This window comes from Thalia democratica, chromosome 1, assembly GCF_965202585.1.
Source record: "Thalia democratica chromosome 1, ktThaDemo2.hap1.1, whole genome shotgun sequence".
NCBI lineage: Eukaryota > Metazoa > Chordata > Thaliacea > Salpida > Salpidae > Thalia > Thalia democratica.
This window is the reverse complement of record NC_139165.1, coordinates 1,219,368-1,227,251: the sequence shown is the minus strand read 5'-3', so window position 1 is coordinate 1,227,251 and position 7,884 is coordinate 1,219,368. Positions and strand designations below refer to the sequence as shown.

The 7,884-nt window shown below is 25.5% G+C and overlaps 1 non-coding gene across 1 annotated transcript; it reads left to right on the top strand.

The window, feature by feature from the left end:
- Positions 1 to 1,216: 1,216 nt before the first annotated feature.
- Positions 1,217 to 1,288, top strand: Trnag-ucc (transfer RNA glycine (anticodon UCC)). Its single transcript has one exon. It is a non-coding gene; the product is annotated as a tRNA-Gly (tRNA).
- The last annotated feature ends 6,596 nt before the right edge of the window (positions 1,289 to 7,884 follow it).

The following is a 7,884-nucleotide window of genomic DNA, read 5'->3' as shown; positions in this document are numbered from 1 at the left end:
CAGTTTATGGTCTTTTATTAATAATTTATATTTAAAACCAATGTACTTCTCAGTAGAAAAAAACTAAACAATGTTTTTTTCAAATGAACATAAATGAAATACTTTTTGTCGCTAGACTAACTACAATCTTAAAAATAAACATAAACTTTCATTTTATTAATAATCACGTATAAAAATTTATAACTTAAGTATTTATCTTTTGAGCAAAAAATAATTCACAAGAAAAATAGTTTAAAATGTTATGTTTATTGCTTTAGTTTAAGAAAAATTTTAGAGGCTTTAGATAAAAAACTTTAACTTTCATTATTTAACGAAACCAAACGTTTTTACTTTATTTTTCGCTAACTTTTTGTAGTGTTTTTTATAGTTTTTACATAATGAGTAACATACGGGTTATAATTAAATAATTTTGAAATTTTTTATAACAATTTATAAAAATTGTTTACACTTATTTAGAAAGTAGTAAAAACGTTAAGAACTCTTAATTTAAATCTCTAAAATATTAAAACTATATCATACTAAGCTGTAAATATATTTTATGCTTACAAAAACAAAATTTTATGAGTTGTTAAACTACAAAAAAAATCCATACAAAAAATCTATAATGTTTAATGAACTAAGCACTAATTTGAACCAATAATAAACTAATTATTTAATGATACTTGTAGTTTTACACTTAGGTAAATTTTATTGTCAGATAATTATAACTTTTAGTTTGAAATTAGAAATTATCTTAATGAGAAAAAGTATTTCTATATTGTATACTTAAAATAAAAGTTAATAATTTAAACTTTGAAACAATTTAAAGTTATTTTTAAGTATCTACTTATTAATCAAGAAGTATACAATAAGGAAAATATTACAGAGTATATTATTTACATACAAGTTTTTTACTTATATAAAAAAAAAAGTTGTAATTATTTTGTTAATAACGTTAATAGTAGTTTGTAAGATTAGAGCTTTGCAAAAATTTAATCGATTTTACTTTTCTATTTGACCCAATTATGAAAATAACTTATATCGAAAATATAAAACAGTTTACAATGAGTCTACAACTTAAAAGCTTGTGGCTAAGTTTGTATTAAAAAAATAACTAAAGGTAAATAAGTAATCGATTAATTGTTACAATAACAGTTTACAATTCAAACTTTGCTAATATATTTACTTACCAGCGTGTAACAGGTTTATAAACAAAAATATCACTAATCGCCCATAAGCGTCGATGGTGTAACGGTTAGCATTAGTGCCTTCCAAGCACTAGTTCCGGGTTCGACTCCCGGTCGACACATTTTATAAATAATCATTTTGAATGCATAATATTAATAATTTTTTAAATGAACAGAAACACTAAACGAATCCATCAGATAACGTTTATAAGCACAATTTTAATATTTTGATTCTATAAATAGTTAATTAAATGTTATTGTTTAAATAAGCTCTTTACTCAGTAATTTGATGAATTTTTCATTGTCAACACAAGTATTTGTAATAAAAAATAAAAATAGTTTTATGATCGTTAAAGCCAACAAAAGTTGACATAAAAGTTATTAATTTGTTTAAATTAGAACAATTTTGTTACTTTTAGTTCTTAACTTTTTAGTTAATGTAATTAGTTTAAAATTTAGTAAAACTTGCTAGCAGAAGTATTAATCTATTTTTTATGTGCTTTTCGAAATAGGAAAAGTTTTATTTTGCAGCTATTGTGTTGTTATTGATATTATTTTCACGTAATTTTTTATTGGTTATATGTTCAAAGCAAAATTTGTTTATACAATGCTAAATACTAGGCATCAGAGTTTCTGTTAAAGTTTTAAAACGTTTGCCTTACTTTAACCATAAATGTGTGAAGAAGTAACTAAGCTAAACCTTTAAATATTTATTCTATTTAAAAGTGTAGTGCTGATTAATAAATTAAGGTAATCTAAATATAATGTCAACAATGTTCCCGATTTTAAATTAGATAAATTTACAGCAGAAATTTCATTACCGCACAATAAAACATATGATAAAAATTATTCCCTGACCGGGAGTCTAACCCGGGCCGCGTGGATTTTTTAGCCACGAATACTGACCACTAGACCACCTGAAAAAACATCTGCTATCTGTTAATATACTGCAAAAGCGCTCTACCAAGCTATTTATTAACTTTCTTTTTATTCTGTCTTATTTACAATTAATACCTTTAATATACGTTTTATTGTTAGACTATTCAAAAAATTACTGCATCTTTTAAATTACGGTATTTGTGCTAATATAACGCAAACATATTTTAAGCATTTTTGGCCTTGTATAGAAAAATACTTTTATAACTATTCGTTATTTATAGTATTTAGGCATATTTTTCTATACACTTGAAAGCTTGAAAAACTTTGAAAAAAACCACAAAAATAACTTTATTACTCAAAATATAATGAGTTTGTAGAGGTAGTTGTATACAAATAGGTTGTTTAAAATAGTTAGTATGACATGTATTTTATTTTTTATTTAATTACAAGTGTACAAATTTATTAACCTGATTTTTTTTATAATAATTTAAAGTTTATAGAATAAATAACCGCTTAAAGTATTAAACCAAAATTTATAAACATGTAACATATTTTTAATCAATATAGTTAATTTTTTTGGTAAAACAGTTTTGTCCTGGGCATGAAGTTAAACTGTTCTGGCGTATGACTCGATAACCGAAAGGTTTTTTGTACACCAGGTTCTTTGACCAAACTTTTTGAGCGTATTTTTTGTCGTTCAGTAAACAATAGTTAACTATTAATTTACTATTGTCTAGTATTACACTTCGATTTTTGACAAACAATAAAATTTATCTTAAGATTTTATCTAAAAGTTTTCACCTCTTTAATGTGTAATAAAGCTTTCTTAAGTTTTTATTTTCATCGAAATTCAAATTTAGTTTTTCTGACTAAAATGTTAATTTTTGAAATTGTCGTAAAAACATGAAACGAAAAAGTTAAACAGTTTTTAAAAACATTTGTTTAACTGATTTTACAAAAATCAAAACACTTTTGTTATGAAACCACTATAATTTTCGTATTAGAACACAACACACATTATATGAAGCATTTGAGTTTAAACCTAATAAAAAATTGTAATAATAAATTAACAATAAAATTGTTCAATAGATTACACCTATTGTTTATACATAATGTAAATAAAGCTTTTGTAAGGGTTTTTATTACATCGAAAATTAAATTAGCTTATCTGATTTGGATTGAACATTCATGTTCATTTAATAACTTTAAATATTTGTTCAGCAAAGAAAGTTTAAACAACTTTTGTTTTATAAACAATACAAGCTTTAACGTTACACTACATAAGAAGTATATGAGTTTACCTTTTTATTTGAATTTTAAAATGTATGAAATTCAACTTTTGGTAACTAAAGACTTAGAGTGAAGTTTAAAAAATTGATTGTTCTCAGTTAGAAGTTTAGTTCTCAAAAAAAAAAAAACGAATAAAAAGTTTTTGAGCTATACGTTTAATTTTAAAATTAGGTATTTAATAGAAGTTTTGATAACATACATAACAAACTAAAAAAAGTAAGTTGAAATTTGTTTAAGTTAGTTATTGTTATCAAAGTTGCTAAGAACTAACAATTAGATGCTTTTAGACATTCTACTTTATAGCAGATAAATAAAACGACAATGTTTATTAATTTTTTTAAGAAATAAGTATTATTTTTAAGTAACGTAAAAAATTTGTCAGTCTTAAATAACGTTTTCATAACTTTAAAGAAATTTTTTGTAAAAGTAACAATAAATTTTGTAAATTTCTATGAAAGGCATTAAGTTTATAAATAAGATTAATGCCGATATTTACAAGTATATTTACTAAGCGAAGATGTTATACAACTTGTTTTGTTTTCATTACCAAGTTTTATTTTTAAACACAATTTTTTATTTTACTAACTATTTAGATTTAAAAAAGTAATTTAATTAAAACTTTTTAAATATTCTTAAAAAAGTATGTTGAAAACTTGAGATTTTGAAACTTTTATCAATAAAACATTTTCATGCGAAACTGGCGCGCCAAAACTACGTCATAATCTAAAAATTTACATGAGTAAAATTACATAAATTTTTGCATAAAAATGTTGAGCGCTTGTAGACGGTTGTACTCGTATTACTAGTGTGTATTTTTCATCGGTGTATTTTTGCTTGTCCCCATTTGTTTTTGGTGGATTTTTTCTGGTTTTGGTGGATTTTTTTGGGATGCACGTAGCCCGATACGACACGACCCTCAGGGCGGGTCGCACTTGCAGGACCCTGAACCCTGATCAGAAAAACATGACTACCATGTACCAGGTCAGACTGCAGAATAAGCAGGAACAAAAAAGACTCGATACGGTTTGTTTTGTTTTATAAAAAAATCCAACTTTTATTTGTAGTTACAATTCAGCAGAAACAGAGTATGTTTAAACGGATTACAGTAACGTGCCAAATAGGTACGCACTTCTTAGCTGAAAAGCGCTGTGTACAAAATTTAATTTCGTTTTGCTTTAAAGTTCAAAAAAATCAAACCTTAAATAAGTAATACAAACCTATTGTGTTCTAAGATAAATTACGCTTTATTTTATTTTATTAACTAAAACTAAGAGATTCAAAAATTAAATTATGAACTAATAAATTGTATATCAAATAAAATATTTAAAAGAAACTTCTTACAGTTTATTTATTTAATAAAAATAACAAACAGTACAATTAACATTTAGCCTAAGTAATCCGAAATTGTGGAGAACATGAAAAATACATATAAACAAAATAAATAGAAAATAATCATTTAAAATCTTTAAAGGTCAATATTGATTATAGAGTCAACAGTTTACTATAAGCACCCCATCATTTCATTCTTAATTGTTTTGTTTTCTAACAAGACAACCAGTTAAAATGTAAAAACTTATTAAATAATAAGTATGCAAAATTAAAATTTATAACCGTAAACTATATTTTTGGGATAAACACAACATAATAAAGTATGATGAGTTTTCTATAAATCGTTATTTTTTTCAACTAGTTGTTATTCATTATTAAACTTTAAAGGTCCATGGAAATACAAGAAAGATTAAAAAACTTTGTTGCTTGAATATAAGTACAAACATAAAAAACATGACTGCATTAATTTTAATGGCAAGTAGTTAAAGAGTATCATGGGTTTCCTAGGTACGCACTGCCGGTTGGGTACGCACTTTGAACAAGTGCGTACCTAGTTGGCAGAGAAATGTACTTGAAATCGAGTTTGTTCCTATAATCTAGATTTTAAGCAATTTATTTATAATTGTTTCCAATTTTAAACAAACATAAACTTGTGAGTTTATTTTCGTCCCATTTTACAATATTTAATGTAATATATGAACTTATTTTTGTGATTAAACAATCTTTAAGTTAAGTAAATTATTTCATAGAAATTAAAACATAGTTCTTTAACCAGAGTTTTTTGTACAAAACTACCTCTATTATTTTTGATTTTGTTTTCCCAGGGGGTGAGAATCTTTTTATTGGGCTGGTCGAATGGGTAAAATTTAGTATTTGGCAGGCCTAAGCTTTTATCTATGAAAAGTGTTCAATAATACAATTCATTTTGACATAATTTAATTATATAAGATGTTTTTTTTTCTATATCTAGCGTAAATATTGTCTCCCGCAAATTGTAGACAAAGACCATTTTATGACTCTTCATTTAAAAACTGGAACGTGCAATTTTCAAAGGTTCAGATTTACACGCTTGAGGGCGCTGTTTTGCCAATGGCGCGGGTCAGATTTCACTTAAGTTTGGTAAACATTCAGGGGCCAGCTATTTTCACTCTGAAAGCCGGATCTGGCCCATTGGCCGTACTTTGCCCTAATAACTATCGAGTATTGGAACTGTTTTTCTTTTAATCCAACAAAAACAACAAAGTTAACAAACTTAAGGTTAAGCATGTATAATTTTTATAAACAAATTAATATTTGGATGGTTTAGAAAGTTTAGCGTTTCAGATACTTTTCTTAAAATATTAAAAAACAAACTTTACGAACAAAAACTTTATAATTTTTAATTATTAAGAACTTTTTTTTTGCTTGGAAGCTTTTTGACATTGAACCGTTAATATTTTTTATCTAAAACAGTTCTTATGTCAGCCAATAATAGCTATCAGCTTGGAAAATTGTTAAACTTTATGTAAAGTTAAAATGTCAATCAAAACAAATTTAAACAGCATGCTTGCCATTGTGGCTATTAGCATACGTTTTGTTTTTCAAAGCAGGGACGTATTAAATACGATCAATTCAAAACTAGTAATTTTTACACTTTTATTTTTTTGCTTTTATATAGTTAAGAGTAAATAAAAACATAATTTATTGAACGACAAAAAAGCGCTCTAAATATTTGGTCTTTGGACCTGGTGCACGAAAAAACCCTTTCGGTTGTTGAGTTGCACACCACGGATACCTTTTAGCGTCTTGTCCAGGACAATATAGGTGTAAAAAAGCAATGCAATCACAACAGCTAGACTTTCAAAAACTAAGTAACGTCACTTATTGCAAATCTGCTGGGAACACAAAATGCGCGAAGCTTCACTTTTGCACTGGCTTTATCTTTTCAAGTAAATACTTTTACAATCGAAATTTTATTCCATAAAACGTTTTTCAAAAAGTAAAAAATAGTATGCTAATTGATTTTAGAATTGGACTTTTTTGATTAAAAAATGTCGGTTCGGGCAAAAGTTATATGCAAAATAGACGCCCAGTGAATTTTTGACACAAATCTGCTCTGTAGTACACTATTGTTTTTCATTCTCCTTCTTGGACAAATTACTCTGTCAAATTTATTTCCAACTCAATAGTTAACATCCACACTTAACATTCTGGTTGTCTAGGTTACTAAATTTAAGCTTATCATATTCAAATTAGATGCAAAACCTATAAAAAAATTCGTTTACTATAAAATATTCTTCTATATAAAAGTAAAAAAGTCTTCGTTTGACGAACAAAATGAATTACTTCACCCTTAAAAAAGATTTGAACAAATTTAGATTGAAAATGAGTAAAGAAAAGCGTCAAAAACTTACAGCAAAAAATAAAGAGTTGAAACTTGATTTAGAAAAGGTCAAAACTTTAACAGTTACTATAAAACTAAAAGCATTACTCAAAAAGTTTGGTAGTTTAAAAAAAAGTTTTATTAAGTTGTTATGAATTAATTTACTTATTTAGTCAATTGTTAAAATATTATATCAATACCAAAGCTGGTAACTAATCTATTTATTTTTCAAAAGTTTTTAATAGATCTATCATTGTTTAATTTTCAGTACGAGAAAACCTTGAAAGAACAAATGAGAATATTTTCAGCTGATTACTGCAGAGAAAGAACTTTTCTGAAAAGAGAACTGGAAAGATTAAACTTTGTTAGTTGTCTTAACTTTGCCTAAGCTATAGTATATGGTTTTATAATTGTTCTTAATTTCAAGTTTAAATTATTAATTCATAGGTACTCTGTCTTCAAATAAAAAAAAGTTAAGTTCTGGTAAAAAATTGATTTAGACATGACACTGAGTTAGTTTAGAGTTAAAGAACGTTAAAAAAACGACAAAAACGTTTTTTAGCTGATAAAACGCTAACAACAAAACTAAAACTTTTAACAGTTTAGACATATGTATCAATAGTTTGCTGCATTTATATCTTTAATAATAAAAACAGTTTTTAAAGTTTAGTTGTAAAAAATAAAAAACTTCGTAACGAGAAAAAAATTACGAGCGTAGTTTATAATTGGATTACATAAGTTTTGTAAGAAAAAGTTATGTCTAAAAAAGTTCTATTAGTTCTAAAAAACTCTTTGTATAATTTTAAAAGTTCTGCTAGAAACTTTGAAACAAAAGATTATGAAACTTTTATTTTTTAT